The 10,510-nt window shown below is 40.1% G+C and overlaps 1 protein-coding gene across 1 annotated transcript in view; it reads left to right on the top strand.

The window, feature by feature from the left end:
• Positions 1-436: 436 nt before the first annotated feature.
• The window catches only part of LOC139407566 (tyrosine-protein phosphatase non-receptor type 5-like), a 31,796-nt gene continuing 21,722 nt past the window's right edge, over positions 437-10,510 (top strand). Inside the window, exon 1 of the mRNA XM_071151390.1 lies at positions 437-550. The gene's annotated coding sequence lies outside the window, so the exon portion shown is untranslated. The remainder of the gene's footprint in view (positions 551-10,510) is intronic.

Raw genomic sequence — 10,510 nt, 5'->3', positions numbered from 1 at the left:
ATAAAGTAAATCAATCTTTATTTTTTATTTTTTATTTTTGTTGGGTTGGGAGATTGATCAGGCGGGTTACTAGTTACCCATCCCTGACATAAAGGGAAGCAATGGTTGATGATACAGTAGAGGCTGACTAGAGGGAGGAAGAAAGAGATGATGAGCAATAGAGAGAGAGGGAAAAGAGAGAGAGAGAGAGAGAGAGAGAGAGAGAGAGAGAGAGAGAGAGAGAGAGAGGTGGGTGGCAATACCTAAAGCTTGGAAGGAGAAGAGGGGACAATGGGGGTGCACACTGCTCAGTGATTTGTTATGATTCCTCCCTCCTCCCCCTCCCTACTCTCTCTCTCTCTCTCTCTCTCTCTCACTCTCTCTCTCTCTCTCTCTCCATCCCTCTCCCTCATTCTAGCTCTGTTGCCAAGGCTACCTCTTGCTGCATATACCTAGACGAGGCTGTCGCCTGTGGAGCTGTGGGATAACAGCGGTCTCTTCAGATTGCTGTGTGTCGAAGGGTTGATCTGAGAGGGTGGAAGGATAGTGCTGTGAAGAGAAGCACACCCAGGTAAGAAAGCTCTGCCAGACTAGACCATACGACTGGGTGATGACTGCCTAGTGCTGCCACTACTCCCTTATACCTTCTCTCTCTCTCTCTCTCTCTCTCTCTCTCTCTCTCTCTCGATCTCTCTCTACACCTTTCGTCCTCTCTCTCTCGCTCTCTCTCGCTCTCTCTCTCTCGATCTCTCTCGATCTCTCTCTACACCTTTCGTCCTCTCTCTCTCGCTCTCTCTCGCTCTCTCTCTCTCTCTCTAAACCTTTCGTCCTCTCTCTCTCTCTCTCGATCTCTCTCTACACCTTTCCCCTCTCTCTCTCTCTCTACACCTTTCCTCTCTCTCTCTCTCTCTCTTTCTCTCTCTCGCTACACCTTTCCTCCCCTCTCTCTCACTCTACACCTTTCCTTCTCTCTGCACGACAACATGGAGTGAATATTCATGTTTACAGCTCTTTGCTGCTGCGCTGCTGATCCTAAAAAGTAGGGAGAGAGCTGTATTGTGTGTGTGTGTGTGTGTGTGTGTGTGTGTGTGTGTGTGTGTGTGTGTGTGTGTGTGTGTGTGTGTGTGTGTGTGTGTGTGTGTGTGTAGTGCATGTTTTGTTTGTTTACGTGTGTGTGTTTTCTCCCTCAATACTTAATGCTTTGCTGCCTACTATTATAAATATTGATAAATATTGAATCTAATACTGTTATCATTGTGAAGTCTAGTGTGTTTGTCTCAGTAAGTATATTGTTTGTGTATGTGTGTACTGTTTATACGTGAAAAATGTGGGAGTTACAAGAGAACGATGCAACAGCTCCCATCCCTGTGGGATTCTTTACGGATGCTCTCATACAGCTCTCTCTGTGCAGTTTGATCTCTCTGGCTCACCGTAGTGTTGTACGTGACATGAATGGTGTCTCAGTATGAACAATTACCATAGAAGACATATAATCTGTATCTACTTTGTCATATTTTGATGTAATGTTGATTGACAACGCGAGAGACTGTTAATAAGGGGGCTTTCATTTCTGAGATGGTGAAGGATGTTTACTAACAAACCTTCCTTGGGGGAATTCATTTCATGGTTATTTATTGATGCATATTTTAATGTTGTTAAAAGGAATCCAGTGTGTGTGTGCGTGTGTGTGTGAGTGTCTGTGTGTGTCTGTGTGTGTGCTTGCGTGCTCTCGTGCATGTGCGTGCGTGTGTGTGAGTGAGTGATCGATCTAAGCTGCTGAGGAAGGCAGGTCTCTGTCTCTCATGTGACCATGGCTCCTGTTACCGTGCCATCATCACTTTCAGTAAGAGCTTCTTCCTCCTGGCTGCCGAGTGTATTATAACAACACCTCTCAATAACTTCCTACCTCTAACAACCTCACCCATTAATACAACACCTCTCAATACCTTCCTACCTCTAACAACCTCACCCATTAATACAACACCTCTCAATACCTTCCTACCTCTAACAACCTCACCCATTAATACAACACCTCTCAATACCTTCCTACCTCTAACAACCTCACCCATTAATACAACACCTCTCAATACCTTCCTACCTCTAACAACCTCATCCATTAATACAACACCTCTCAAAACCTTCCTACCTCTAACAACCTCACCCATTAATACAACACCTCTCAAAACCTTCCTACCTCTAACAACCTCACCCATTAATACAACACCTCTCAAAACCTTCCTACCTCTACCTCTAACTTCCTCACTACTGTCTCATCTGGAAGAAAACAACACCTTAATCATAGATATACTGCATCACTGTGTTGTGTAATAGGCAGTTCCCTTCTTTTCTTTTCTATTCTATGTTTTTTTCATTCCTCTCAAATGTAGTTTTCTTCCCTTGCATGCCATCTGCTGCTTTCACTAGTTCAGATGTTGGCACTTCCGCCCCCAGAAGTAAATTGAGTTAACTAGCTAGTGCAAACAAGATTTGATGATTATCCTTCTCCTAAACTCAATTGTACCTTTAATTCTTACCTTTCATGCCATAGTCCCTTTTGGAAATAACAGGTGCAAACCTTTCCCAAGTATGATAGACTTAGTTCATCTGGCTCCTGGATGGCTCCTAGTTGGCTCCTGGATGGCCCCTGGATTGCTCCTGGTTGGCCCCTGGATGCCTCCTGGATACCTCCTGGATGGCTCCTGATGGCCCCTGGATGGCTTCTGGGTGGCTCCTAGATGACCCCTGATGGCTCCTGGATGGCCCATGGTCCTGTATTCACAAAGCGTTTCATGCCTGAGTCAGAATAGGTACAACAGGAGCCATACCGTGCTGGTGTGGATATTTATTTTCACATCTTTCCAGCAGGTTCCAGCAACTGTGGTTGATGCGTAACCAGGCCAGCATGGTACAGCTAGGCTCTGCTCAGTTTGGCTCGGCTCGGTTTGGCCCTGTAGTGAATCAGATTAGGGATGCTGATCCAGGATCAGGTCCCCCCTCTCCATATAATACTATTAATTATGATCTAACAGGCTAAACTGATCCTAGCAAACACTGAGATGCTTTGTGAATATAGGCCCTGGTCTTCTCTTCTGGGACTGGGACTGTGTGAAGTCTTATACGGTAACATGTCTTTTGTCTATTATGTGAGTGACTCAGAGGGAGCTGGCTTTGATATCTGCCTCTTTTGTCTATTATGTGAGTGACTCAGAGGGAGCTGGCTTTGATATCTGCCTCTTTTGTCTATTACGTGAGTGACTCAGAGGGAGCTGGCTTTGATATCTGCCTCTTTTGTCTATTACGTGAGTGACTCAGAGGGAGCTGGCTTTGATATCTGCCTCTTTTGTCTATTATGTGAGTGACTCAGAGGGAGCTGGCTTTGATATCTGCCTCTTTTGTCTATTACGTGAGTGACTCAGAGGGAGCTGGCTTTGATATCTGCCTCTTTTGTCTATTATGTGAGTGACTCAGAGGGAGCTGGCTTTGATATCTGCCTCTTTTGTCTATTACGTGAGTGACTCAGAGGGAGCTGGCTTTGATATCTGCCTCTTTTGTCTATTATGTGAGTGACTCAGAGGGAGCTGGCTTTGATATCTGCCTCTTTTGTCTATTACGTGAGTGACTCAGAGGGAGCTGGCTTTGATATCTGCCTCTTTTGTCTATTATGTGAGTGACTCAGAGGGAGCTGGCTTTGATATCTGCCTCTTTTGTCTATTACGTGAGTGACTCAGAGGGAGCTGGCTTTGATATCTGCCTCTTTTGTCTATTACGTGAGTGACTCAGAGGGAGCTGGCTTTGATATCTGCCTCTTTTGTCTATTATGTGAGTGACTCAGAGGGAGCTGGCTTTGATATCTGCCTCTTTTGTCTATTACGTGAGTGACTCAGAGGGAGCTGGCTTTGATATCTGCCTCTTTTGTCTATTATCTGAGTGACTCAGAGGGAGCTGGCTTTGATATCTGCCTCTTTTGTCACATAATCAGACTTTATTAGGTGTTTTGTATTGGGTGACAAACAAAGAACAAGAACCCAATAACAGCACCCAATATAAAATGTGATTTTTATCAACATAAAAACACATTATTCATGAACAATCTTTGCGGAGGTCATTTTGAAACCATCTGAATTGTGGTCATAGTAAGCGTAGCCGTGATGGCTATGGTGTTCCACTGGGCTGGGCTCCCACTCACACTAATTATCCCCACTAGAAATTGTTTGTTTGTTTCAGTGTTTTCTGGCTCAGAATGCATTAACACTATGGGTGATTAACTGTTTATCGATCCATTAACCTGGTATATTGTAAAACACGGCCTGCTGTCCTCTGTTATTGTTGGTCTATTTTCTAAAAACATCTTATGATCAAGCTGGCCATTGCCACTCACATTAAAAATGTTTGAAATATGACTGGAACAGTTTTCCTCCAAAATATGAGTTTTATCTGGAATAAATAGTAATAAATGCTCGGTCTTAAAATAGGCATAGTTAAAATAGCTAAAAACAAGGATAAAAGTGAATAGGTGGTATAACATTTGCAAACACTGATAGACATGTGGCTCTCCCACACCTTTATCCACCACATAATCAGCAAGCCAAAGTGGTAGGAGGGCTGTCAATTAAAACCAATAATAACAAATGCCTGTCCAAAAACATATGAAACACAAAATACAAAGTTAAATAGACTGTTCGGCTTGAAACGGTAGGAAAGATATCAACTACGGCTTGAATATGAAAAATGAAATAGTTGGTACCTGGTATACTACAGAATATCAACAAACATTCACAAATACATTTAAACATAGGGAAATGTCTTTGTGTTTGAGAGGTAATGCTCTCATCCATATAGATCTCATTCGTGAATTGAGATTTTTTTTAATAAAACGAAAAAATTAAAAGAGCCACCTGGATACTCTGAGGTACCTACTGCGTACTAAAACCAAAGAAGAAGAACTTGTCCCCCTATCGGCATGAATCAAAACAACACAACATAGCCCTGTAGAGTAGACAGCTGCTTGTACTCGTACTGGGGTGTAGACTTCTGATGTTAGCCTATGTCTTTGTCGAATAGAACAACAAGTCACAATTTTGAAAACATTTTTGAAAACAGCAACCATTAGGACACCAGGCTGTACTGAGGCTCTTGTGCTTAGTGCTGTACATGTTCTGATAAACACAATGGATGTACTGCAGCCTAGACCTGAGAGGAGTGACAGAGAGTGTGCTGCCTACAGGACCTACAGAGGAGGCCTGCACGAATACATTGCCATTACATATAGAATGTGTACACATAGAATGTGAACATATAGAATGTGTAGATGTAGAATGTGTACATATAGAATGTGCACATATACAATATGTACATATAGAATGTGCACATATACAATATGTACATATAGAATGTGAACATATAGAATGTGAGCATATAGAATGTGTAGGTACAGAATGTGTAAATGTAGAATGTGTACATATAGAGTTTGAACATATAGAATGTGTACAAATAGAATGTGAACATATAGAATGTGTACATATAGAATGTGTACATATAGAATGTGAACATATAGAATGTGTAGATGTAGAATGTGTACATATAGAATGTGTACATATAGAGTTCGAACATATAGAATGTGTACATATAGAATGTGAACATATAGAATGTGTACATATAGAATGTGTCCATATAGAATGTGAACATATAGAATGTGTACATATAGAATGCTTAGGTGTAGAATGTGTAGATGTATAATGTGTGCATATAGAATGTGAAACATATATAATGTGTGCATATAGAATGTGAACATTTAGAATGTGTACATATAGAATGTAAACATATATAATATGTACATATAGAATGTGAATGTATAGAATGTGTAGGTATGTAATATGTACATATAGAATGTGAATGTATAGAATGTGTACATATAGAATGTGAATGTATAGAATGTGTAGGTATATAATGTGTACATATAGAATGTGAATGTATAGAATGTGTAGGTATTGAATATGTAGTTAAAGAATGTTTGCATATAGAATGTGAACATATAGAAGGTGTGCATATAGAATGTGAACATATAGAATGTGTAGATATAGAATGTGAACATATAGAATGTGTACATATAGAATGCAAATGTATAGAATGTGTAGGTATATAAAATGTACATATAGAATGTGAATGTATAGACTGTGTATGCATTGAATATGTACATATAGAATGTGTACATATAAAATGTGTAGATATAGAATGCATAGATATATAATGTGACAATACATCATGTGTAGTTATAGAATGTGTGCATAAATAATGTGAACATATAGAATGTGTAGATCTAGAATGTGTAGTTATAGAATGTTTGCATATAGAATGTGAACATATGGAACGTGTGCATATAGAATGTGAACATATAGAAGGTGCACATATAGAATGTGAACATATAGAATGTATAGATATAGAATGTGAACATATAGAAAGTGTACATATAGAATGCGAATGTATAGAATGTGTAGGTATATAAAATGTACATATAGAATGTGAATGTATAGAATGTGTAGGTATATAATGTGAACATATGGAATGTGTACATATAAAATGTGAACATATAGAATGTGAATGTATAGAATGTGTAGGTATATAATGCGTACATATAGAATGTGAATGTATAGAATGTGTAGGTATATAATGTGTACATATAGAATGTGAATGTATAGAATGTGTAGGTATTGAATATGTAGTTAAAGAATGTTTGCATATAGAATGTGAACATATAGAAGGTGTGCATATAGAATGTGAACATTTAGAATGTGTAGATATAGAATGTGAACATATAGAATGTGTACATATAGAATGCGAATGTATAGAATGTGTAGGTATATAAAATGTACATGTAGAATGTGAATGTATAGAATGTGTAGGTATATAATGTGTACATATAGAATGTGAATGTATAGAATGTGTAGGTATTGAATATGTACATATAGAATGTGTACATATAAAATGTGTAGATATAGATTGCATAGATATATAATGTGACAATACATCATGTGTAGATATAGAATGTGTGCATAAATAATGTGAACATATAGAATGTGTAGATCTAGAATGTGTAGTTATAGAATGTTTGCATATAGAATGTGAACATATAGGTGCACATATAGAATGTGAACATATAGAATGTGTAGATATAGAATGTGAACATATAGAATGTGTACATATAGAATGCGAATGTATAGAATGTGTAGGTATATAAAATGTACATATAGAATGTGAATGTATAGAATGTGTAGGTATATAATGTGTACATATAGAATGTGAATGTATAGAATGTGTAGGTATTGAATATGTACATATAGAATGTGTACATATAAAATGTGTAGATATAGAATGCATAGATATATAATGTGACAATACATCATGTGTAGATATAGAATGTGTGCATAAATAATGTGAACATATAGAATGTGTAGATCTAGAATGTGTAGTTATAGAATGTTTGCATATAGAATGTGAACATATAGAAGGTGCACATATAGAATGTGAACATATAGAATGTGTAGATATAGAATGTGTAGTTATAGAATGTGTGCATATAGAATGTGAACATATTGAATGTGTGCATATAGAATGTGAACATATAGAAGGTGCACATATAGAATGTGAACATATAGAATGTGTAGATATAGAATGTGAACATATAGAAAGTGTACATATAGAATGTGAATGTATAGAATGTGTATGTATATAATATGTACATATAGAATGTGAATGTATAGAATGTGTTGATATAGAATGTGTAGATATAGAATGTGTAGATATAGAATATGCAGATATAGAATGTGTGCATATAGAATGTGAACATATAGAATGTGTTGATATAGAATGTGTAGATATAGAATGCTTCCATTTTGAAGGTGTACGTATAGAATGTGTGGGTATAGAATGTGTACATATAGAGTGTGTAGATATAGAATGTGTGCATATAGAATGTGAACATATAGAATGTGTAGTTATAGAATGTGAACATATAGAATGTGTAGATTTAGAATGTGTGAATATAGAATGTGAACATGTAGAATGTGTAGGTATAGAATGTGTACATATAGAATGTGTTGATATAGAAAGTGTAGATATAGAATCAAATCAAATCAAATGTATTTATATAGCCCTTCTTACATCAGCTGATATCTCAAAGTGCTGTACAGAAACCCAGCTTAAAACCCCAAACAGCAAGCAATGCAGGTGTAGAAGCACGGTGGCTAGGAATGTGTGTATATAGAAGGTGCACATATAGAATGTGTAGGTATAGAATGTGTGCATATAGAATGTATCCATACTTCATAGAATGTATACATATCGTTGTCTCAGCGGTATACTGTACACCTCGCTCTGATACGTGTGTGTGCGTTTGTGCGTGCGTGATATGCTCATCGTTACCATGGTAACTGAAATGCAAGCTTTACAGCATAAGTGCTTTAAGCAACCTTCACACAAAATTGTGCTGCTCGCCTCCTATTTATCCTTTCATCCATAAATCCATCAATCCATAAACCCATCCATAAATCCATCAATCCATAAATCAATCCACTCATCTGTCCATCCACTCAGCCATACATACAATGAGATGAAGGACCTCAGTGAACTTAAACCATCGCTTTTGATACAAAACACTCTCAATGCTGCAGCCTGTTTGAGGAGAGTGTGTGTGTGTTGCTATGGCTACTAGCCAGCCTGACTGGCGTCATCACTTCAAACCCACCTTTGCAGCGAGCGGAGAGAGAAAAATACTCAAAGCAGTACCCCTCTGTTGAACATCCGCTCACTCGCACACACACACACACACACACACACACACACACACACACACACACACACACACACACACACACACACACACATACACACACACACACACACACACATACACACACACACACACACACACACACACACACACACTATGTGTGGTCTCATATTCTGCTGAGGTCACCCATTCCAGTAAAGAAGGAGAGGAAATAAAGAGAGGGGAAAAAAGAGAGGGAGAAAGAAAGAGGAGGAGAGAGAAAGAGGAGGAGAGAGAAAGAGGAGGAGAGAGAAAGACATGGGAGAGAAAGAGGAGGAGAGAGAAAGACATGGGAGAGAAAGAGGAGGAGAGAGAAAGTGGAGGAGAGAAAGAGGAGGAGAGAGAAAGACATGAGAGAGAAAGTGGAGGAGAGAGAAAGACATGGGAGAGAAAGAGGCGGAGAGTGAAAGAGGAGGAGAGAAAGAGGAGGAGAGAATGAGGAGGAGAGAGAAAGACATGGGAGAGAAAGAGGAGGAGAGAGAAAGAGGAGGGGAGAGAAAGAGGAGGAGAGAGAAAGACATGGGAGAGAAAGAGGAGGAGAGAGAAAGAGCAGTAGAGAGAAAGAGGAGGAGAGAGAAAGAGGAGGAGATAGAAAGAGGAGGAGAGAGAAAGACATGGGAAGGAGGAGAGAGAATGAGGAGGAGAGAGAAAGAGGAGAGAGAAAGAGGAGGAGAGAGAAAAACATGGGAGAGAAAGAGGAGGAGAGATAAAGAGGAGGAGAGAGAAAGACATGGGAGATAAAGAGGAGGAGAGAGAAAGAGGAGGAGAGAGAAAGACATGGGAGAGAAAGAGGAGGAGAGAGAAAGAGGAGGCGAGAGAAAGAGGGGGAGAGAGAAAGAGGGGGAGAGAGAAAGAAGAGGAGAGAGAAAGAGGAGGAGAGAGAAAGAGGAGGAGAGAGAAAGACATGGGATAGAAAGAGGAGGAGAGAGAAAGACATGGGAGAGAAAGAGGAGGGGAGATAAAGAGGAGGAGAGAGAAAGAGGGGGGAGAGAGAAAGAGGAGGAGAGAGAAAGAGGAGGAGAGAGAAAGACATGGGAGAGAAAGAGGAGGAGAGAGAAAGACATGGGAGAGAAAGAGGAGGAGAGAGAAAGAGGAGGAGAGAGAAAGAGGGGGGAGAGAGAAAGAGGAGGAGAGAGAAAGAGGAGGAGAGAGAAAGAGGAGGCGAGAGAAAGACATGGGAGAGAAAGAGGAGGAGAGAGAAAGACGTGGGAGAGAAAGAGGAGGAGAGAGAAAGAGGAGGAGAGGGAAAGACATGGGAGAGAAAGAGGAGGATAGATAAAGAGGAGGAGTGAGAAAGAGGGGGGAGAGAGCGAGGGGGGAGAGAAAGAGGGGGGGAGAGAAGGAAGGGGGAGAGAGCGGGGGGAGAACGAGGGAGGGAGAGAGACAGACAGAGGCAAAGAGACAGTGTGGTAGAGATGGAAAGAGAGACAGCGAAACTGATGCTTGTGTAGCCGGCAGATTGGACTGGGTCGGTCTGACTGTTTGACTGGGTCGGTCTGACTGTTTGACTGTGCCTGATGTCATTTAAATGTTTTTGTCTGATTGACTGATTGAATGACTGACTGACTGGGTCCGTGTCTGGTTGGTGTGGATTTCCAGAGAGAGAGAAATAAAGAGAGAGAGAGAGAGAGGGAGGAGGGGGGAGGTTAGCTGAGAGGGAGATTGATTGATAGTTTACTTGTTTACCTTCCAACTCCATCCTCCTCT

Source organism: Oncorhynchus clarkii, chromosome 4, assembly GCF_045791955.1.
Source record: "Oncorhynchus clarkii lewisi isolate Uvic-CL-2024 chromosome 4, UVic_Ocla_1.0, whole genome shotgun sequence".
NCBI lineage: Eukaryota > Metazoa > Chordata > Actinopteri > Salmoniformes > Salmonidae > Oncorhynchus > Oncorhynchus clarkii.
The sequence above is the reverse complement of the archived record's forward strand: the minus strand, read 5'-3'. Positions and strand labels throughout refer to the sequence as shown.